We start from the raw sequence: 25,019 nt of genomic DNA, 5'->3' as shown, positions 1-25,019 counted from the left end.
CTGTCACTTACCTTAGAAACATTTACCCCGACTATACTTTTACCAAGGATGTTTTTGCGTTGTAATGGCATGCGTGTAAAGGCATAGTCGGGGTAAAAGTTTGTGTTGTAATGGTATCTCATTGTACTTGACAACACGTATGTTAGACCTGGCACCTTGGCGTGAGTCTCCCTTCCACTTTTTGCTGATGTGCCTCAGATGTTTTGCTGGTGTTCGCTGCTCAGGGCACTGCGCCACGCCCGACCCGTGCCGCAGTGCAAGTGCTCCCAATGTAAAGTGTATCCGTAATTGATTTCCACGATTGGCTTATTTGGTTTACTGTCTGTCCCCAGTAAAGTGCACGAGCTGTGCCGGGGCTTGTAGATACAAATGCCGCTAGTGGGCTTGCAGCGCTGGTTGCGCCACCCACAGAAGCGGCCTCGTAACATGTGTCTCGGGTCCGCCATTGCAGACCCTGCGTATAGTCTCGTACTGTCACGCTGACTGCGCAAGTGCCCACACTTGCCAGTCCCTAAGCCTCCCCTTAACTGCATATCAGACACCCCTATGGTAGGCCTACGGGCAGGGTGCGTTGTAAGGATAAGGTAGGGCATGCCTAGAGGGTGGCATGTCCTAATAGTGAATTACCGCCCTTTTCGTTCTTCACTATTGAAGGGCTACCTGTTCTCTTAGGCCCGATGAGCTGCCGGAATTATTACACGCTATTGTCCCGGCAGGCTCAGGGAACACGGTGGCATGTCAAGTTTAGTATGCCTGAACTCAGAATAATAAAATACTTCCTTTAGTAAGATGTGTTTTAATATCCTGTGTTTGCAAATGCTACTTTTAGAAAGTTAGCCTTTGCTTGCCGATCTATTTCAACCCGCCTCTGCCAGGATGTATATCTGTTGTCTGAGTTTGTGTGAGTGACAGGGCTGGGGAATTCCCGGGGACAGTCTGGGGCTCCAGGTGGTGAATAGGGTGCTTACACCAGGATGGGTGGGCGGAGTAGTCCTTGACTCTGAATAGGGTTGTGATCCACCACCCAAATGCTGGCTCCACCTCCTGCGGAGAGTCTGATGTCCCTGCCCTGCACCCTGAAAGAAGACGGCAGCTTCCTGCAGACAGAGTACTCCAAAACCGGGTTGAACTAGGCTCAGGCCCCCTGGCCTGCAAAGACAAAAGAATCTCAGTATAAATAGAGGAGCTCCGCTCCTTGCAAATCAGATCCAGTTTTGACCACGACGAACCTCTGCCTGACGAGAAGGACCAAAAGAAGCTGAAGTACGGAAACCAGTCTGTATCCTGAAAGACTGGCCTGCAGTGGTGCCTTGCTGCGAAAGGAGAGGAAAAGACCAGATAGGACTTTGAAGACTTGTGCCTGAAACGATCTCCAAGGGCTTGATCTCGAGCTTGCCCCCTGAACGGAAACCCAGGACCATTGGGTTCTATTCTGCTTGTGCCCGTCTGCTGTTGGGCCTTAGTTCTTATTCCCTCGCCAGAGTTGTGACTCCCAAGGTCGTGACAGCTCGGAGCCTGGTCGCCCCGCCGCAGAGAGCTCCGCTCATCCCTGAGTCGCTCTGCGCTTCAGTGCCGGGCCGCCAGCTCTCCTGTCACCTCGCCTGCTAACGGAGCGCGTTGTGCACCTCTCATCTTCTCCAGCCGGAAACTTCACGGAGCGCATTCCATAGCCTCGGATGGTCCGTACGTCGACACGTACCCAACTGTCTCGCTTTGCCCTCCTGCATACCAAGGCTCGTGACGCACCTCAAGAAAGGCTTTCCGTGGTGGGTCAGTGGGTTTACTGTGCGTGATCATAAATGCTTAACTAACTATCGCCCGAGGATTAGCTTTGTCTGCTCGCGCCACACTATCTAGAGGGTGAGATGGGGTTATTCGAAGGAGTAGTTCCCATGCCCTGACTAGAGGAGAGGGTTCCCGTTTGTCACAAGTGCATACCTGTGCCAACCGTAGACCCCCGATTCTAACAACGTACTAATACCTGTGTTGTAATGGTGCACGTTGTATTGGTATGCGTTGTAAGAGTGCTCTTCATTCTAAGTGCTACCTTTTAAAAATGTATATGTTTTTAGCCAATTCTGCAATGGACACCCACACAAGTAAGAACGCTGTGGGGTAAGACATTTGTGTCGTCACGGTGATTCCACACAAAAATATGTGGAAAATGTGTTTTTTTCTAGCTGAATTTGAGGTTTGCAGGGGATTCTGGGTAGGGAAACGTTAGAGGATCCACACAAGCCATACCTCATTGGACTCCCCAGGGAGTCAAGTTTTTAGAAATGTGTGGGTTTGGTAGGTTTCCCTAGATGGCTGCGAGCCCGGGGCAAAACCCCTGGGTGCCCCCCCCCCAAAACCAGGTAGTATTGTTATAAGTAATTTTGAAGTCTCCACAGTACGATTTGGGCCATTTCCAGTTGCAGCCACTATGCTTACCCACACAAGTGAGGTACCATTTTTATTGAGAGACATGGTGGAACGCTGGGTGATAGGAAATGTGTGTCAGCCTGTTGATCCACAACTTTCCCACACAGTAATATGAGAAAAAAATTTAAAATTTCAACAAAATTTGTGGTTTGCAGGGGATTCTGGGTAGGGAAATGTTCGGGGACCCACGCGAGCCATACCTTGCTGGACTCCTCCGGGTGTCTAGTTTTCAGAAATGTGTGGGTTTGGTAGGTTTCCCTAGGTGGCCGCCGAGCCCGTGGCCAAAACTCAGGGGACCTCCCTTGCAAAACCAGGTTGTTTAGTGATAGATAATTTTGATGTCGTCTCAATAGGTTTTGTGCCCTTGCCTGTCGCGGGTACTTGACCCACCCACGCGAGTGAGGTACCATTTTTATTGGGAGACCTGGGGAATGCTGTGTTGAAGGAAATTTTTGGATCCACGCAAATTCCAGAACTTTCCCACACAGAAATTTGAGAAAAAAGTTATTTTTATCTGCTAAATTTGAGGTTTGCAGGGGATTCTGGTTAGAGAAATGTTGTAGGACCCACACAAGCCATACATTGCTGGACTCTCCAGGTTGTCTTGTTTTTAAAAATGTGTGGGTTTGGTTGGTTTCCCTTGATGGCCACTGAGCCTGGGGCCAAAACCTCATGGGACCCCTCTTGCAAAACCAGGTTGTTTTGTGATAGGTAATTTTTAAGTTGCCTCTATAGGTTTTGAGCCCTTGCCTGTCGTGGGTACTTGACCCACCCACAAGAATGAGGTACCATTTTTCTTGAAAGACATTGGGGATTGTGGGGTGGGTGGAATTTTGTGGATCCATACAGATTTCAGATCTTTTCACCACAGAAATTTGAGGACAATGTGTTTTTTTTACACATTTTGGGCCCTTCCCTGTCGCGGGTACTTGACCCACCCACGCGAGTGAGGTACCATTTTTATCGGGAGACCTGGGGAATGCTGTGTTGAAGGAAATTTTTGGATCCACGCAAATTCCAGAACTTTCCCACACAGAAATTTGAGAAAAAAGTGATTTTTATCTGCTAAATTTGAGGTTTGCAGGGGATTCTGGTTAGAGAAATGTTGTAGGACCCACACAAGCCATACATTGCTGGACTCTCCAGGTTGTCTTGTTTTTAAAAATGTGTGGGTTTGGTTGGTTTCCCTTGATGGCCACTGAGCCTGGGGCCAAAAACTCATGGGACCCCTCTTGCAAAACCAGGTTGTTTTGTGATAGGTAATTTTTAAGTTGCCTCTATAGGTTTTGAGCCCTTGCCTGTCGTGGGTACTTGACCCACCCACAAGAATGAGGTACCATTTTTCTTGAAAGACATTGGGGATTGCGGGGTGGGTGGAATTTTGTGGATCCATACAGATTTCAGATCTTTTCACCACAGAAATTTGAGGACAATGTGTTTTTTTTACACATTTTGGGCCCTTGCCTGTCGCGGGTACTTGACCCACCCACGCGAGTGAGGTACCATTTTAATCGGGAGACCTGGGGAATGCTGTGTTGAAGGAAATCTTTAGGTTTGCAAGGGATTCTGGGTAACATAACCTGGTGAGAGCCAGTCAAGTCCCCCATCCTGGATTCCCCTGGGTGACTAGTTTTTAAAAATGTATAGGTTTGCTAGCTTTCCCTGGGTGCCGGCAGAGCTAGGGTTCAAAATCTACAGCTAGGTACTTTACAAAAAAAGGGGCAGTTTTCACTGTAAAAATAAAGTGTGTCCACATTGTGTTTTGAGCCGTTTCCTGTCGTGGGCACTAAGCCTACCCACACAATCGGGAGCCTTAGGGTAAAACAGAATTTTAGAACAACTGTTATTACCTATTGACTTTCAATGCATTTCTGCCTTCCAAATGAATGACAATGTGTAAAAAAGAAGTCCTTTTGAAAAATGATCTCTAATTCTCATGCTAGTATGGGTACTCACAATTTCGGAAATGTGCAAATATCTACTGTTTCTACCCTCTATGTTTTGTTCCAATTTCAGAAATACATAGGTGTCTTTCATACCGATTTTTCCATGTATATATTTTCCAAAATGAATTACAATCTACCCAGTACATAATAAAAAACCATTGCAAGACGCTGCTCAGTTATTGGCTCTGGGTTCGTCAGGTTCTTGGTAACCTACAAGTCCTATATATCCCCACAACCAAAACAGTCTAGCGGACGTAATGGCATATCGTTTTCAAATAGCTGTCATAATTAGAAGAAGTTGCAGGTGAAAACGTTGACACAAAGGGCTGTTTTTTCAACTAATTTCAACTTTTCCTATATTCAACTGTAAATTTCTATAACGAAACCTTGAAGGATCTACACAAATGACCCCTTGCTATATTCAGAATGTTATCTACTTTTCTAAAATGTATAGCGTTCCAGTATCCATTATTGCTTTTATACCAATTTCTACCATTAACTGGAAGGAGGTTGAAAGCACAAAAAGTAGCAAAAACAGGCTATTTCCCAGGAAAATGCCAAAACTGTGTAAAAGATTTTGGTTTTCTGACAAAAGTCAGCTTGCCCCTGAAAACTGGGAGGATGGTGATTTCAGCACCATAACCACTTTGTTGATACCGTTTTCAGGGGAAAAAACAGTCGCTTTCATCTGTAGCCCTTGTTCCCATTCCCCCCCCCCCCGAAAAATTACTTTTAGCGTAGTTTGGCTAATTTCTGAGTCCCCTCCAGGGGAATCGACAAACCCTGGGTACTTTTAGAATCCCCATGATGTTGGAAGAAAAGGACACAAATTTGGCGTAGATACCTTATGTGGTCACAAAGTTACAGGGGCCTGCGTGGGAACTGCCCCAAATAGCAAAAAAAGGCTTAGCACTGGAGGGAAAGGCCTAGCATCGAAGGGGGTAAACTACATTTAATCATCTATATTATATATAAAATATATTATATTTCTATATACTGCCCTTTATGAATTATGGATATGCACACTTATTAAATGTGAAATATAGCTATTTATATAAATACCAACGAATTTATATAAATAATGTATCCATATATATAGACAATCACATATATTTCACTTAGCTCTGATCATGCTGCTCGAAAAAAGTAATAATATTAGAGTTTTTAGATAACAAAAACATTATTTACAGAGCCCCTTAACCCCCACACCTAGCAGCTCCAGCAGGTCCTGTTCCTGATCTAGGATGTTTGCCTAATGGTGTGTCAGCTGCTGCTGGGTGCACAGGATGCTGGTGGTGCGGCGCATTCAGTGCCGCACTCGCCCTGAGAGCATCTGACACTACTGCAAGGTGTAACCCTGGCTAGGCCTGCGCCTGCTGCCAACATGTGGGTAAAGTTGGTGCGGCACCCAAAAAATGTGTGCAGTCACCTCCGCCTTGCTAAAACTAGAGTGGGTCTGCATGCCCCGCCCTTCGCTCGTGCCCAGAGGGGTGTGGGTGGTGGGTGTTGCTGCAATAGCTGCATCACTGCCTGCATCAGCCATAGAAGTGAGCAACTGGGATGGGAAGGGAAGTAGGAAAAAACTAAATGAAAAGTAACTAAATAAAAAACGAAATGAAAAGTAACTAAATACACACACAAAAATGTAAAATAAATTAAATACTAAAAACACAGTGAAAGTCAGACAGTAATAAGTAAAGAAAAAAGGTGTGATTGGAATGAGAATTGGATGGGTTGAGTTGGATTGACGAAGGACTTTATGAGCAACAGGATGGAATGCTAGGCCGGAGCACACTAGATAAAAAACAAAATGGTTGTGCACTTGATTGGTGCTGTTCACACTGATTTTTCAGCACGGACCACGCTACCAGTGCTAAATTGCAGCGCAAGCAGTGCAACAAGAATTTTCTGTCCGTTAGCACAACTCCGTGGAATCGCGAGTGTTTATGTTACTCTGCCGCATTCCGCAGAGTGAAAATCTGCAAGTTCTATCCAGGCCTACTTTATAAATAGTGTTATTGTCTAATTCATTTAAAACACAATTATTAAAAATATTTTAAATAAGATTATTTTATGTATACAGCTTCATAAATACTATATATATGTATTTATGTATGGGTGCTGGGCTAGGAACAATACTATAATATTTACCTACTTGCCTGCTAAGTAGGGTATTCTCTTTATGTAGTGTGCAGTTTACAAAAAGAGGCCTAGACTCTCAATACCGCACCTACCCAAATGTAGGGTGTAGTCTAAAAAAGTGGTGCATAGATCAAGGGAGTACAGCTACCTGGGTACCCATAGGCGGATACAATCCACACATTTACACACAAAAGAGAACCGCACCTACTATCTATTGTTTGTCAAATGGTGTATATTCTAATCAGAAGTTATTTGATTGCAAATGCTAGATTCAAACATTATTTAGTAAACATAGCTTATCTGTAGAGTTCCCAGGTTCATTAAAGTTTCTTCAGACATGACGTATGTGGAACATTCTTTATTGACAATATGCAAAAATGTTCACATCAACGTAGCTCCTTATATGAAGTACCATGATACAATGGGTACTCCTTAAGTAATCACAAAGCTAGGGCAAAAATGTAAGAATGCCGTTGTAATTTGAGTTATTTTGGAGATTTTGCTCTTTATGTGAGATCCTTGAAATTACTAACCCTGAGTGGTGAACTCCACTCCGGTCGAGGAGTTTGCGGAGATTCTCATACTCCCTGTTACGCGGAGCTCGCCGTGTTCCGAAAAACTCTGCTTCGCGCAGAAGAGCAGAGTTTTTTTCCTCGGTTGGGTTCACCAACGTCAAGATGGTGAGGGCGAGCGGAGAAAATCCACCTCCCAGCGAGATTTTTCCTCGTTTCCTGGATTATTTGCACTTGGACTTTCAGTCCAGATTTTAATGTGAGTTTGCAATATGAAACTGCTTTGGGCTTTATACTGCTGCATTTCATTGCACATCCATTGCTATTTTGCTTTGTGGTGGCAAGGCCCAGCTTGTCAATGTTCAAATCTAAAGTATGAATGCTGTACCCACTTGCATCTTTTGAAGAGTAACAGAGGCCCAAGATGTGATGTTCTTCTTGAGACTATAGAAAATGTGCGTGTAGTGAACCTGTACAATTTTAAATTCTTACTTTTTTATTTTTGGCATAGAAATGTCATTTTCAAACATATAACTAATTGGGAAAAATAAAACTCATTAGTCAATTCATATATTTATTGTATATGCCAATAGAATAGCTTTTACAAATGTTGCTATTTTGTCTTTAAACATTCCATTTTAACTTGCTTAATAGTATCTACTTGTTGTCTGGACTTCTCCCAGGGCACAAATTATAAGTATTCTTTCTACTTCCCTTTAGTTTGAGAAAAAGTAACTTTATTAACAGATTGCATATCTGACCCCAGTGCAACAGACTTGCTCAGCTCACCCATCGCCCTATAACACTAGATATCTGTAGAAGCATAATGTCACTGACAAACGTCATGCCAAAACAAAGAAGTGATAGCTTTCCCTCAGCATTCTATTTAATGACACCTGGTTACAGGAGAAGATTGACACTTAGTAGAGACCAGACATGACAAAGAATACCTTTTGTTTCACATAGGAGTGTCAAAGGGAAACTACAAAATTAGATCTTTTTGCTATGAGAGGGCCACACAGACAATGAGAAGCCTTGTGCCATTGTGAAGATGCCACATGGGTACCCGGCAGATGTGTGCTCCACTTTGGCCAGATAAGAGCTGGAAGTGATTGGCTCTAAGTGTACATATGAAGCAGGGGCAGCGAACCTCAGAAAAAGGTCCCCATTCACCAAGGTAGAATAACTAGGTCCATGCTTTTGAGGGATAGGCTCCCACATTAGCCAAAGGAACGGAATCAGTTCGGAGAATTTAGCCAATCACTAGTAGGTTACTACAAATAAAACACCAAACCTTCATTTGTAATTCAGTACAGTGCTAGCATCTAATCAAACACCACCGTGAAAGAAATTCCTGAATGTCCTTGCTTCCACTTTAATCTTTTAGTGTAACAACTGCTCCCAGGATCAGGGATTCTGGTCTCATGGAGTGTCACAGAAAGAAGAGGAAGCGGGGTATCTTTGCAAGAGACCTGCTGGAATTGAAGATTTGGTTGTTACTCATGCTGGAAGTGGAAAACCCAGTTGTCCATTTAATTGTATGACCTGCTATTAATGGAACAACCCCCTTCAGATTCAGAGGAATTTGGAGCTTCCTGAAATGAAAATCCATAGAAGTTCTAAAGGTATGAACCTAGACACTTGTTCACCTCTGCAGGACAATGAGATGCAGGTATCCATTCAAGGCACACCCTTGATGGTCAAGATTTCCGAGCTTGAACTGCCAAGAGCTTTTAGGTAACAAGAAACAAGGCTTCAGCAGGAGCTTGTCAATAGGGTATCTCTCCTGGTGGAGAGCTGCACAGCCACAGTGTCAGTCCTTTAATAACCAATGCATTTCAACCCCCAGAAAATTTGGTGAGGTGATACGCCATGACACTTTGGAAAAGATGTGAATGTTTTCTGAATGATAAAGCAGTCTTGATAGCAATAATCTCAAGGTTGCTCCAGCTCTGTACAGCATAGCTTAAATGGGAAAGTGAAACCAGTGCATCTAACATAGCTGAGCCCATCTCAGCCACAACCTCCCTCCTTGCCAGCTTGAAGGGTTTCCCCTCCAAGAAAAAGACTATGCAAAAAGTAAAACGTTTGACCGCAGCAAACCGCTAAACTTTGCCCATTGCAATGCAATCATTGGTCAGTAATTGAAGTTGCCTTTGGCCTGGTCTAACTCACTCTACAGTGACAATAATTTTGACATGGATACCTACATTTCTCTTTTCTTTTATTTTAGTGTCTTTTTAGTCAGGTGGAGTCTTTTTAAACACATTGGTTTGAGAAATTGGCGTAATTGAATTCTTTCATTTTGATTTGGCGGTAGTGTCCACATATTATATGCATATGAAAATATTTTTTACAAATTCCTTGCAGTTGTTTTTAGTATTTTGTTTATTACCTTTTTTCTCCTTTCTTTTGATTTCCTTGGGTGTTTCTGTTTTTAACTTTATTTTAGTTTATTATTGTAGCTTTTTATTTTATTATGCTGTTTGTTTTCATATCTTCCTTTTTTTCTGGAACCTGATTTCATCACAAATTAGATTTCCATTGTTAGAACTTATGTTGTTCAGGGGCCCCACAAAGAGTTGTAGAGTCTAAAAGTGCGATGCAGGAGAGACCTAGCGATTACACGTGTTTATGGCCACCTAGTTAAATCAGTTGAGAATAGTAAATGTTGTTAGGTTTTACATTTTTTGTTTTCTTTCTCGCTGCTTATAGGGTGCCTCACTGACATATACAAATATTACTTAAGAGTCTGGGGAGGTGTGGCCACAATTTCTTCAGTCATTCTTAGATTTGTTTTGAAATAACATCATTTCTGGACTGTCTAATGTGAGGAAGTTGCAAAAGAATGCGCTTGTCTTGGGCTTAACAATAGATCGGAAAATCTGTTTGTGATAGTAACTCAGTCTTTGTTTCCCACTCGATCACTAAAGAGCACTGATGTTGATCCATTACAGTCTTCTGTAGCTGTTTAGTTTGTATTTTTATGTGTTTTACTCTGGTATCGGTAGTATACATCTCAAAAGGAAAAACAAAGTCCAAATCTGAATCCGGAGCACTGATTGAACTGCTAATGCCCGTCACTAGGCAGAGCCCCACAATTAACTACATATGCCATGGTTGTGAGTGGCCTGGGAAATAGACCAATACTTCCAAAAGGAGATAGAGACACTCAGAAAACAAATTACTTCGGGAGCAAGGGAAATCTGTCCCATTACAAGTTGAACCATAAATGTCCACTAAGAAATGAGGAATTACCAATGGAATAATTAATTTAATGTCCAGCTCCCACAGTCATTCTTCGTTGTGGCTCAAACTTTGATGATTCCCTGTAGAATGTAATAGGGAATTTTATGAAACCATATTTTAATTTAATAAAAAAAAATATTAACAATTAATAATAATTAAATACATTTTCCTAACTCCTATTCACCTAAAGAAGGCCGCAGTACCAAGGGTCAACACACCTGTACTGAAACGTAATATATTATTAAATGCATTTTACGCTTCATACTCTTTATTTCGGTAGATTACCATAAAAGAGATACCTAAAACAATACATTTCAAGGTTAATAACAAAGATAAAAGCATACATACAAACATTTTTAAAAAAATGTGCCTAGTCTACGAGCCATGGGGCATACTACAACTAGGGCATTGAATAGGTTGTAGTCTCTCACCCCGTCCTACTCAACCGTCTCCGGGCTAAAGGCATCCAAGGCAAAGCCTTGAACTGGCTGTCCTCGTTCCTATCCAATCGGACTCAGGCGGTGTTTACCCCCCCTTACACCTCCGAAAGCCGGCCGTTAAAATGGGGAGTCCCACAGGGCTCTTCATTGAGCCCCCTCCTGTTTAATGTTTACTTTTCCCCCCTGACAGAGCTCATTGCTCAGTCAGGAATTAAGGCAACCTCTCACGCTGATGACATTCAGCTTTTATTTTCTTATGATACCACCACCCTTACCACTTTTGACCCACTTAAAGATTGCCTTCGCAACATCGCCCGCTGGATGGACAACAACTTCCTTCGTCTAAATGCTGGGAAAACTGAGGTCCTCTTTTTCCATCAATCCTCTCCATTGGACTGAAACCTCTGGTGGCCTCATGACATGAGCACGCCCCCCTCTCCCAAGAAATCAGTAAAAAACTTGGGGGTTAGATGGGATTCCAGCCTCTCCTTCCAAAACCAAGTCCAGACGGTGACTGCTGCATGCCTTTCTAAAATCAGGATGATTAAAAAATGTATTAATTTTCTTCCCAGCTACACCAGGAAAATTATTGTCCAGGCATTAATAACTTCTCATTTGGATTATGCCAACAGTCTGTACCTTGGCCTTGCTTCAGGCCTCTGCCACCGGTTACAGACAGTCCAGAATGCTGCAGTCCGGCTGGTCTGCGGCATCTCCCTTCGGGAGCATATTTCTCCTTATCGACGAAAGCTTCACTGGCTGCCAGTTCAAAAAAGGGCAGAATTCAAAGCACTCACCCTGGCACATCGCGCATTCAAGGGAAAGGGCTCCGTATATCTTTCTTCCTGTCTCCGTCCCTACAGCAATGCGAGACACCTTCGATCGAGCTAAAAAAACTTGCTGTGTACCCCGATATTTAAAAAAGAACGTTCTGGTGGAAAAACCTTTCAGGTTTGTGCTTCCCATCAATGAAACAAACTGCCTAATTCCATCAGGCAGATTCAGGAGGAGTTGCCTTTTCGTAAGGCCTTGAAAACATTCCTATTCTGCTAAAATTACTTACGAGCGAGACCCAGCAAATACACAGAAGCGCCGGGACACCCCGTTGGGGTATCTGTGCGCTATATAAGATACACTAAAATAAAATCTATTTTTGAGTCCGCCCAACCGGGTTATATTTCTACCTATTAGGATTGCCTGGCTAAATTATGTGGAGCCGATCAAGCAGAGAGCAAATTCTGGTATGCCATTGTCTGTTGGTAGCCGAAGCCCTCCATGCTAAGGTAGTGAACCTCACATCCTTCTTCTTGCTTTACCACGTCTATCCATAAAGGTGTCACTGAATCGGTTAAGTCTTGTAATAGTAACAGTACAATGCTCACAGGGAATGAAATAAAACACATTTAAATCCAAGGTAAAGCATGCTTCAGATTCTGTACTCAGCACCAAAACCATTGAATGGGCAATAACCTCAATGAGAGGACAAATGCATTCAACATATCCATCAAAACATGACAAATAAAGGTCTGCATTGTAACTGAAGCTATGGGGTTGCTTTCAGTATCTCTAGTAGCGTTCCAATCATTAGAAGCATTGCTGTATTAAAGGGGCACAGTGTGAAGTGTCTTTGAGGAGTGTGGAGGTGATAGTGGATGAAAACCCTGTCCTTGACTTGCAGGAGCAATAGCCAACCATGGTTGTTACTTAACACACAAGTGTAATTCCCGGTTATAACCATCTGTTGAATAACTGTCAGTCCCTATCTTGGGCCATTGTTAGGAGAGAGCAGATTCAGCGAATAGGTTGCCTACTTTAGAAAGCAAATAGTTTGCCCACTGCAAATTATACAATAAAGTCACAAAAGAACAGCAGCATTTGAAGACATTACACCGAATGTATCAATGCTGCATGGTTTTCCAATGCAGTGCTTGAAGCCAGTCAACAAAACAGATAACATAGGTGACATATTGCCAGTGTGCTTCCAAATGTCTTCAATGCAAGCCAACAACAATGATGTCATTTTGGTCTAAATGTGTTGTAAAAATTTCCTTAGGGAAGATTGCTCTGTTGGTATCACAAACCCTAGTGCATTGCTGAGTATAGGGTGGGTCTTTCGATGGGATCTTCTGTTGTAATCTTTAATCCATCCTTTGTGTTTTAATTAGCAGCTGACAACGTTTCTGATTTGCAACTTAAAGGTTTTGTTGAACGTTTTGAATCATGCATTTGCAAGAATATAAGGGAGTTCACGTATAAAGGTATTCATCTGCTTGACTCACCTCATTTTTCAGCATAATAAAACAGAAGTCAGTCCAAGCCCTCACATTTTCTTTGGCAATTAACCTTCTGTTAAGTCTGATGACTAGAGAGAAATCACAGCTCAGTCACTAATCAAAAAGTGTTCAGCCTTTACCTCATCCTTGTCAATGAGATGTTCTACTGTAATCTGTGTACACAAGATGGCTTACTTTTACGATTAACTCATTAACAGCAGTCCAAGTCAGGAAACATAATGCTAGAGTTAAGCCAGACATCTGATTTTCAGAGCAGGAAATCTAATACTAATACTACCAAATGTAAGCTGCCCCCTAATGTTCAGAATATTTAGTCTCTCTGAAGACCTCATTCATATAATGCTGAACATCTCACCAGTCTCCAGTGGGGTCCCTCGACGTCTGCCTGACTTCACAGGAGGTCGTCACAACTCACCGGCCACGGCAGTTGGGCCATATGCTCTCCCTCCTTATTGTTATAACTAATGTTATAACAATAGTTATATTATTATAACTTTTCCTCTCCCAACACCCTACCCCTGAGAGCTTGGTGGTCCAAGCCTCAGCCTCAAAAGGTGCATTCCCTACTGCTCCCCCAGATAGGGAATCCAAAAAGCTGAAACATCTTGGGGAGATGTTTTCTTCCGCCAAGTTAGGACTGTGGTCGGTGAACACTGCATGTCTCTAGGGCCGTTAAGCACAACGGTGTGGGATACAGTTGCGCAAGTGCTGCCACAGTGCCCGAAGGAGGCCCTGGCCTTCCTCACCCGTGCAGTGGCTGAGGGTCGAGACGCAGAAAAGTTCACCATCCGGTGTAGGCTGGATACGCCGACTCGTTGGGTAGAACGGTTTCCATGTCAGTAGCCCTGAGGTGTTAAGCCTGGCTGAGAACATCTGGCTTCTCTGGGGATGTCCAATCTACCCTTTTGGACATACCCTTTGATGGCCGTCGCCTGGTGATAATGTGGACCATACATGAAGGAAGTGCTGCCTACAATTGAAAAGCTACTGTCCAGAGACTTGAAGGAGAGGCTTCTGTGAAACATGCCCACGGAAAGCAAAGATGTAAAAGGTGAGGATGCATGTCCACGATCTTATTCCTGCTAAATCTCAATGGCTGAGCATGGATAAGAAAATGTCACTTCATATCACAAACATTACATCAGTTATAACCTAAGGGACACTAAGACAAAATGACATCCAGAGAATACATAACGTGGCAGAGGCGTTACCACATTATTTATGTTGTGCATTAAAATGTAGCAAAGGACGACGAAGTACCTTTACCTAGATATAGTCCAGTGTCTTCAGTGAGGTTATACTTAGTCATTCTAAGCATGTTCAGATATATGAAGAGCATACCATCATTTTTCAGATCTAAAATAAATCTGTAGACATTAACTCTCTTTCTTTGATGGATAGCCGGGCTCCTATCCTGATTTTTTTTTTATTCAGGATATTTTTATCCTTTTTTGTGACCCCAAGGTTTTTTAACCCTAATCATCACCTCACCTCCTGCCACATGGCTACAATCTTATTAGTCTGCTGGGTACATTATAGAGCCAGACACTGTTACACTGTTAGAATCCTCTGTGTTCCTGGACCTGTTACTTCTGCTGCAGTTATTTTCAGTTGTAATCTGCAGTAAAGCACAGGGTATTTATGGTGTACCACCTGTGGGTTCACAGCCAACGTGGACTATCTTATCACGGTTAGCACAGATGTCCTTGCTCCTGTAACATTATTCTTGGTGAAGTAACATGCCCATACATGTTTTTAGTCCTAGTTTTAATTTCCAATGGTATTTTTATACCCTTGGGGGTCTGTGGCTCCTGCCACCCTGTTGTTATGGGGCTCTGGATATCTCAATGGGGCAATATTTCCATTTCTGCTGGTTGAGACTACAGAGTTTTCAATTAATTCTGGGCTCCTTTCGGCTGGGCTTTTTCAGTTGTTTAATTCTGTGAAATTGTACTTTGGGTTTGACTGGTCAGATTTGTTTGCACCTGGAGTGCCTTCTCTGGGTTGCACCACTGGGGTAATGGACCTCAATAGGTCTTTGCAAAGGCAGTCAGTTGTTTGTTGTCTTGGTGCAAACAGGCACTGATGCAGGACTAGACAGAAGGAAGACCCCCTGTAGAGTGGAAGATGGCAAACGAGGTGTCCTTTCAGGGGGAGGCTGCAGAGCACAATCTCTATGAGGGGTTTCCTAGTGAGGTGAAAGGCTTTTGGTGTAACAAGTGTGTATTTTTAGGTGGAGCACACCAACCAGGTGGCAAAGCCAAATGTAAATAAATAAAAAATTTAAAAAGCATATTCAATGCACTACCCTATTTCTCACCCTATACCTTTATCAATATCTTAAATCTACATATACTTACTTCCTTTATGCATCTATACTCTTTCCATGTAATTATGGATCTGTATATTTATTACTTTCTTCTAATTCAGCATAGACAATGCACTACACTATTTCTCACCCTATACCTCTCTCAAAATAGTTTCTACCTCAACTCTCTGACTTATCTCAAACCTCTCTCTACTACTCTTTCCAATGCATTACCCTATTTCTCACCCTATACCTCTCTCAATATATCCTCTACATCCACTCTCTTATTCATCTCAACCCCCATACCATTATCATGGCCCCCATAATAGCCCTTTCTAGACTCTCCCCTACTCTACCCCTCCTTGCACCATCTGTCACCTCTTTTACAAAACAAGCCTTTCTAAACTCTTCCCTCTGACTCTTCCCCTCCACATCCCTTTTTATTCATCACAAGCCTCCCACTACTTTTATGACCTCCAAAAAAAAGAAAAGTTTAAATACTTTACTCTTCTATCCCTCCACTATCCTTTTCAATCAAAATAACAGACTAACATGTCCACTTCTCAAGTTTCATATTTCATTTCATTTCAGAGCGTTTTAAGAACTGGCTTCTTGGGGTAAAAAACTGGATGAGCTGTAATTTTTTTAAATTAAATACGGATAAGACCGAGATAATTGAGTTCGTCAGAAACCGTCCGTTTGGAGCAACCTTTGGTGGCCTCCGGAGGCAGGCCCCTGCCCCAGTCCTGCAGACAAGGTTAGGAATCTTGGCTTCCTGGTGGATAAAGATCTCTCTTGCAAAGCGCAAATTAACCAGGTGACTTCTACCTGCTTCTAAACCATCAAGATTCTTAGAAAAGTTCTGCCTTACATCCCTCCAACGTTAAAAAAAACTGTAATGGGCGCCCTGGTAATGTCCCGAGTGGACTATTGCAACTCACTCTACTTGGGCACAGGAGAAAAACAACTGAATAAACTGCAGGCAATTCAAAACGCTGAAGCCAGGGTCCTGTTGAATTTACCCTATCGTCACCCAACGTCCAAAGTCATCAAGGAACTTCACTGGCTCCCAATTAGGTCCAGAATACAGTTCAAGGCCCTCTGTCTGGTCCACAAGTCCCTGTATGGTATGGGATCAGACGACGTTTCCAAAATCCTCTCTCGTTTTGTGCCATCGCGCACGCTGAGATCAGCCAATCTTGACTTGATATGTCAGCCAAGAATAAGAAGAATGCGATGGGGTGGCAGATCTTTTTCGTACCAAGCTTCCAGACTATGGAACTCTCTGCCCCCTATACTGCGCTCTCAAAAATCTAAACTATGCTTTAGAAAAGCATTGAAAACCTAGCTTTTCTCGCCACATTAATTGATCTGCTTCCACCGTTCTCTTTGTCATTATAGCGCCAAGACGCCGCGGCATTCGAGCGCTTTATAAGTATTTCAGTCAGTCAGTCAGTCATTATACTAATTCGCCACTAATCCTTTATGGGTTCCAGAGTAGCGTGCTACTTGCCGAAAAAAGTGCTTTAACACCTCACAAGGGGTAGCAAGCACTATATAAATGCAAACTTTTTTCCTCTTCTATCCCTCCACTATCCTTCTCAATCCAAATAACTGGCTAATATCCACCACTCAAATTACTTTCATATTTCACTATACTAATTCACCACTAATCCTTTATGCGTTCCGGAGTAGCATGCTACTCGCCAAAAAAGTGCTTCAACACCCCATCAGGGGCAACAAGCTCTATATATATATATATATATATATATTACCTACTGGCGGTCGCCAGTAGGTATATATAGTTAGGATTTTTTCTCTATGGGTTTTTTGAAAATTCTATGTCTAATAACTTTGGCGTTTGTGGACGGAATTGGCTGAACTTTTCAGGAAAATGGCACATTTTGTTTCTGAGCAGCCCTTGAAAATTTGGGGGGGGTTCGTCCAGTGGGGGCCGAGAAAAAAGGGGGGTCCCAAAACGTGTTTTTAACATTGAGTTTTCCATAGGGCGGTTGGCCTCACTTTTAGCCCGAACGGCTGAATGGATTTGCACGAAACTTGGCAAAATTGTAGGGACTGGTAGCCCGATGTGCCTTTTGTAGGTCTCAATATATGTGCTCCAGTGGATTTTGAGAAATTAACGTTTAAAAAAAGATATATATCTGTAACAGCGGACCGGGCAGCGCTCTGGTTCGCGGACTTTTCGCGCAACGGAGCTTTGTGAAGCGAAGCTGATTGGTTCTCCGGCGTCTGTCAACATTCCAAACAGTCCGTAGCGGCCGCCATCTTGTCTCTCGGTAGGATCGAGAGACAAGAGGAGGTCAAAACAAAGGGGGAAATAACTATAAGGGGGCATAGTAGATCCTCGCTGACCCCCTAGGTTTGATGTGGAGGTTTTAAAAGGGCCCCGCGGGGCAAAAAAAAATAATAATAATAATAATCGAACGGCTGAATGGATTTGCACGAAACTTGGCAAAATTGTAGGGACTGGTAGCCCGATGTGCCTTTGCTAGGTCTCAATATATGTGCTTCAGTGGATTTTGAGAAATTAACGTTCAAAAAAAGATATATATCTGTAACAGCGCACCGCTTCGCGTACTTTTCGCGTTACGGAGCTTTGCGAAGCGAAGCTGATTGGCTCTCCGGTGTCTGTAAACATTCCAAACAGTACGTAGCGGCCGCCATCTTGTCTCTCGGTAGGATCGAGAGACAAGAGGAGGCCAAAGCGAAGGGGCAAATGACCATAAGGGGGCATAGTAGATCCTCGCTGACCCCCTAGGTTTGATGTGGAGGTTTTAAAAGGGCCCCGCGGGGCAAAAAAAAATAATAATAATAATAATCGAACGGCTGAATGGATTTGCACGAAACTTGGTAAAATATTAGGGACTGGTAGCCCGATGTGCCTTTGCTATGTCTCAATATATGTGCTTCAGTGCATTTTGAGAAATTAACGTTCAAAAACAAGATATATATCTGTAACAGCGCTCCGCTTCGCGGAGATAAAATTATATCTGTATTACCTAGCTGTTGCTAACACCAGTTAGCGACGGCTAGTAGGAGATAGCGACCATCTTGGGTCCCACTTTGCATGTGAGTGATATTTATCACTAATGACATGCAAAGTGGGCATGCCAAGATGTTAGCGACTGGAAACAGTCGCTAACATCGCTATCTCCTATTATCAACTTTTGGAAATATTCGAGATAAGCGCGAATATCTCCAAAAAGTAACAGCTGCCCTGAGCAGTTCTTAGCCATGTTATCCAATGGGAGGTGGATAACATGGCTAAGAGCATTAGCTCGGTAATGCATGAATATCGCTGACTTTTCAGCGATATTAATGCATTGCGGACGTTTTTTATCGCATTTGCGATAAACCTTGATACTAGCAAGGTTTATCTGCGATAATTTCTGACGATGCTTAGCGGTAAAAAATTTGTTGCTAAGCATCGTTAGGGATAAATATCGCTTAACTTTGGTAATATGCCCCAACGTCTGTTAACGTTCGATTCGAAGGAAATCAGGAATTGTTGAAAAACATTGTGTGCGCCATCTTGTCTTTTTTCAAATGCCACACTTTTGTCGTGCACGGCAGCCATTTTAGATGCCTTGACCAGACCCACTCTGTGCACGCTGTCGATCCTTAGCATGGCTCCCCACCCTCGCAAGCATCTCACCCAGGCAGTGGTCACCCCCGCTCTCTGTCTTATGCATGGGTAATAAACCTCCCCCCATCTGCGCTGCTCTTCCCTGAGAATCACACCCTGTGCCCGCCCGACACCTCCCTTTCGCCCTATTCACTACCGCACCCTCTGACACTCCTTTTCCTCTGTGTCCGATTGTCCAGGCCGGTCCTAGGCTATCAGCTAGCCCTGCAGATGTAGTTTATGGCCACAGCTGTAAAGAATCACCCCTCTTCAAAGGAGTTATAGTAGATCAAGGCCCACACTCGATGAGATCCGTCACAGCAGAAGCGTTGCTATTATCTGAAAACCATCCTGTATTGTGATTGGGGAGGGGACCGAGCGTGAAGCGGAAGATTCCAGGGATGACTCTTTGTACATCAAAGTTTTTACAATTATGTGTCACATTAAAAATATATAGCACTCCGACAAAGTAGTAAGATTATAAAACTTTAATAATTTATAAATATATACAAGAAAACAAAAATAGTAATAACATATAAACATTTTTAGGGAAAAACAACGAAGTAGCGGTCGGCTGTGCGAATAGTCCCAACGCAGCACAACGTCCAGATTTCCGGCGTGGGGCGTCGCGGGGGGTGGGTCATCAGTAGCAAACTGTTGTGCGAATAGTTCCAAGGCAGCAGAATGCGCCGAAATCTAGATGACACGAAAGTGATGTCTAGTAAGTTGCCACCCAGCAAATAACGGCGTGGGGCGTCGCGGGGGGTGGGTCATCAGTAGCAAACTGTTGTGCGAATAGTTCCAAGGCAGCAGAACGATGGCACCAAGGTGATGTCCAGTAAGTTGCCGCACTGGTTTTGGTATCCTACAATGCTGCTCCGAATAACGGCGTGGAGCGCCCCGGGGGAGGCGGCGTGAACGGGCCTCTCCAGGTGGAGTCTCATCTGTTTTAGTGGGGCGCCCCTTTACCGTTTCAGTTGCCATTCCGTCCGCTTTTGGTCCACTGTGTCAAAATCCGCCATTCAGCTGAGTTGCGCCCACTCTTGCGGTGCAGCGATAGGCGGCTGCCACAGGACTCTCAAAATGGCGGCAGGCTCTTTCCTTTTTGGGCGTGGTCCACTGAAATGGCCCTGGGACACCTTGGAAATCGGACGCTTGTCTGCTAGGTCTTGGACCCCATTCTCGAAAGCGTCCCCTCCGCCTTGAGAATTCATCAAAAGTTTTGGGGGCCCCGACTCCTGCAGGCTTCTGGTGGGGAGCGGCTGCCATGATTGCTCGCGGAATGACCACGACGGAGCTACGAGATGGTGGTGCTCTCATGCTGACGCCAGTTTAGTCTGAAACATCCAGAAACAAGGTGGGGCTTTCATCGTTTGGGGGAAAAAAAAAGTTTTCATCCAATGAAAAGTGTTGTTTTTAGGTCATATGATCAAGCCTTCCATCATTCGGAAACCAAAAGTAAAATGAACCAATGAAAAGTTTTATAAACAAGTCACATGACCTGTTATGCGGCATAGGGTATAAAATGCGGAGAAAATACGTTGGCACGTGAGGCGGCGTCAGTAGCGGACCGATGTGCGAATAGGCCGAATGCAATACAACGCGCCAAGATCCGGATGGCACCGAGGTGGTGTCCAGCAAGTTGCAGCACTGGTGTGGCCATCCTACAATGCTGAAAGTCGGCGTGGGGCGCCCCGTTGGCCTGTGAGTTTGCGTCAGTAGCGGACCGATGTGCGAATAGGCCGAAGGCAGCACAACGCGCCAAGATCCGGATGGCACCGAGGTGGTGTCTAGTAAGTTGTCGCACTTCTGTGGCCATCCTACAATGTTGAAAGTCGGCGTGGGGCGCCCCGTTGGCCTGTGAGATGGCGTCAGTAGCGGACCGATGTGCGAATGGGGCCAAAGGCAGCGCAACAATATTTTCTGACTGACACCACAAGGCGCTGAGATGCCAAGATCCGGATGGCACCGAGGTGATGTCTAAGTTGCGGACTGATGTGCGAATGGGGCCAAAGGCAGCGTAACAATATTTTTTGTATGGAAGATACCACTAGGCGTTGAGATGCCAAGATTCGGATGGCACTGAGGTGATGTCTAGCAAGTTGGTGTGGTCATCCTACAATGCTGAAACTCGGCGTGGGTCGCCCCATTAGCCTGTGAGATGGCGTCAGTAGCGGACCGATGTGCGAATAGGCCGAAGGCAGCACAACGCGCCAAGATCCGGATGTCACCGTGGTGGTTTCATAGTTGAGAGGCACTTCATCTGCAGTGGGGCGCCGAGATCCGGATGGCACCGAGGTGATGTCTAGCAAGTTGCTGTACTGGTGTGGTCATCCTACAATGCTGAAACTCGGCGTGGGCGCCCCATTAGCCTGTGAGATGGCGTCAGTAGCGGACCGATGTGCGAATAGGCCGAAGGCAGCACAACGCGCCAAGATCCGGATGTCACCGTGGTGGTTTCATAGTTGAGAGGCACTTCATCTGCAGTGGGGCGCCGAGATCCGGATGGCACCGAGGTGATGTCTAGCAAGTTGCTGTACTTGTGTGGTCATCCTACAATGCTGAAACTCGGCGTGGGTCGCCCCATTAGCCTGTGAGATGGCGTCAGTAGCGGACCGATGTGCGAATAGGCCGAAGGCAGCACAACGCGCCAAGATCCGGATGTCACCGTGGTGGTTTCATAGTTGAGAGGCACTTCATCTGCAGTGGGGCGCCGAGATCCGGATGGCACCGAGGTGATGTCTAGCAAGTTGCTGTACTGGTGTGGTCATCCTACAATGCTGAAACTCGGCGTGGGCGCCCCATTAGCCTGTGAGATGGCGTCAGTAGCGGACCGATGTGCGAATAGGCCGAAGGCAGCACAACGCGCCAAGATCCGGATGTCACCGTGGTGGTTTCATAGTTGAGAGGCACTTCATCTGCAGTGGGGCGCCGAGATCCGGATGGCACCGAGGTGATGTCTAGCAAGTTTCTGTACTGGTGTGGTCATCCTACAATGCTGAAATGTAGTGGGGCGCCCATTTACCGTTTCAGTTGCCATTCAGCTGAGTTTCGGCTGCTCTTGATGCTACAGCGACAGGCGGCTGCAACAGGACTCTCAAAATGGCGGCCTGTTCTTTGGATTTGGGCCTGGTCCACCAAAATGGCCCTGGGACACCTGAGAACTCGGACGCTCGATTTTTTTTTCCTTTCCTGTACATGCAAAAAAAGGTAAATGCCCGGTACGTTACACGCTTCATCTGCCACGATGAACTCTCCAGAGGAACCGAAAAAAAATATAGTTGTGGTAACTATACCATGCATCGTCATATGGAGAGGTGGCACCAATTAATTATAGTGCTGCATAAAAGAGAGATTTGGAGGAGAACCCCTGACCTGCTAGTACATTCATCAAAGAAGTGGCACTGAGAGCTTCAGAGGCAAGGGAAACGGTCCCAAATATTTAGAAGAACTTTGGAAAGATTAAAATGACATGTTTAGATTGTGGCAAATTAATTTCATGTGGACAGATGAGTGTTACTCTAATAAATACAGCATATGAACATCATCATAGTCGATGGTTGGTAGAGACATTTTGACTATATCCTGGACCTGCCCGTCCTCGCCCAAAATGGCGCCGGAATAAATGGGACTCGTAACTCCTTGTTGTGTACTGGTTGCAGAACCTTGAAATCACGAGATACGTATGCAGTTTTGAAGCACATGGCGGGCGGGGACGAGAATTGATTGAATATTTCGACATCCCTATTGATATTAAGTTCTGATGTGTTATTGATTACTGTACTGTTGAAAGTTCGAATTAACGTCACCCATGGTACTTGCCCGCAAATGTATATCTAGATAATTTTATTGTAACTGGCCCTGTCGTATTTTAATTATAAAATGTACGTCCACCGATTCCGTAACTGTTAGACACCTTAGTTCTTGCAACCTAATGGCCCGCCCGTTACGTTCCTCTACAGTGTAAATGTCTATTCATCATATACGATTACAGTTTGCTCTGTGGCAGGCCCACGTGGTTATAGGCTCGTATTTGTATAATGAAATTTTCACAATAAAGGTTTTTAAAAGAAAACATGGTAGTAGTATATACATTGGTAAAGTTTTTAATAATAGTGACTGTTTTAGAATCATTAAAAGGCAAGTGAAATAAAGCAGACCAATTACATGAAGGGTAAAAGGTATAATACGAAGGAACGCAGTAAAGATAAATGGTCAAGGGCTGTTGTGTTTTCTATTCCTGCAACATAAAGTGATCGATAAGAATCTCATATTCAGGCGTATCGGCGACTAAGACAGCAGGTCGACCCTCTTTTGCTCAACGGCTCCGTCATGGGACGAAGAAACGCTCTTTTTCTCGAAAAAAGAATATATTTTACTTGCAGGACAGTTGTAAAATTTCCGGGAAAGTACATTAGCCTGGAACATTATAACATATATTTAAGAAAAAATAATGTTCGGAAGTAATGAAAAGCGTAATTTTTAGGTCATATGACCAAGCCTTTCATCATTACAATAAGAAAAGTAAAATGAACCAATGAAAAGTTTTATTAACAAGTCACATGACTTGTTATGCTTACGTTACGCGCTGCGCGCCCCGGATGACTTCCGGATGCGCTAACGCGGCGCGTCATATGACGCATTACGCGACAACGCAGGTACAGAATATAGTCAAAATGTCTCCACCAACCAGCGGTCGGAACACAACCCCTTTCAGCAGGCTAAATAGTTCTGTTAAATGACAACAGAAGGGACAGGCAACAAGAACCATCAGTCAAAGAGGGGAGAGCTAGTTCTTCTCTACCGGGTTACATTGGGGCGCTACCGGAACTGATCGAATTGGTAGTCTACAGTGTTTCTGGATGTTTCAGACTGAAGCTGGGGTTAGCATGAGAGCAGCACCATTTCGTAGCTCCGTCGTGGTCATTCCGCAACCAATCATGGCAGCCGTTCTTTATCGTTATTTTGGGCGGGGTGGGTGGCGGAGCCGAGCTGTTTTGCAGCCATCATTGTGTGGAGTTCAGTTCATCTCACTAGTTTTGTATTTGTCATGAGGGGTTGTTCCTAATGTTTCTATTTTAGCGAGGTCAAAAAGAGATCCCATTAGTGGCCTACTGATTTTGCTCGATTCCTTTTCTTTTTTTTTTACACGATTTTTCGTTATCTGCAAAGACTAAACAGAGTATTGCGACTCTGTGTTTGTTTGTAAATAGAGAATGAACCAAAGAGAACTAATTCTAAAACAGTAAATACTTGGATAACAATCAATCAAATGGAGAGAGAAGCAGGCACGACGGATTACAATGGGGGCAAAGACCTGCGTTAACTACCTCTCACTATCTGCAAAGAGAGAGTACTCCTAATAGAAATGAGGGGGGGGGGGGCACCATTCAAAGCAGATCAGTGTGCATAAACACGAAAATGTTTTCACTTACCACGTACTTGACATTCGACAGCTTATGTTATTTGCTATTAAAAAACCATTGAAATTCACTGAAAAAACCATAGGTTATAGACCATATATAGTTAGGAATTAGCATTTCCAAAACCTTGAAAATTCACTGAAAAAACCATAGGTTATAGACCATATATAGTTAGGAATTAGCATTTAAAAAACCTTATTTTACTCACACAAAACCATTGAAATTCCATATATAGTTAGTTGCACTAACTATATATCGCGCACCTGCAATCCACTGCTGATCATGTCACATATTACATCATTCATGACATGGTAAGTGACATCACTGATGACATCACTGATGACATCTCAAATGACATCACTGATGACATCACTGATGACATCTCATTTGACATCATTCTTGTGCTAATACGATAAACCTCTTCAGACTCTAATATAACCTTAGATACACTCAGTGTATACAGACACTCACACACTGCCACTCATCCATGGAGTTACTCACACACCCAGTCAGTCATGCAAAGAAACAATCTCATCTCCATTTCTTCAACTATACAGTTAAACACACCTTACTTATTGAAACATATACTAACACATATTTACTCTCTTATACAATCCCTGATACAAGTTCACAAT

This window comes from Lissotriton helveticus, chromosome 7 (assembly GCF_964261635.1).
Source record: "Lissotriton helveticus chromosome 7, aLisHel1.1, whole genome shotgun sequence".
NCBI classification, from domain to species: Eukaryota; Metazoa; Chordata; class Amphibia; order Caudata; family Salamandridae; genus Lissotriton; species Lissotriton helveticus.
This window is presented reverse-complemented; position numbering follows the sequence as displayed.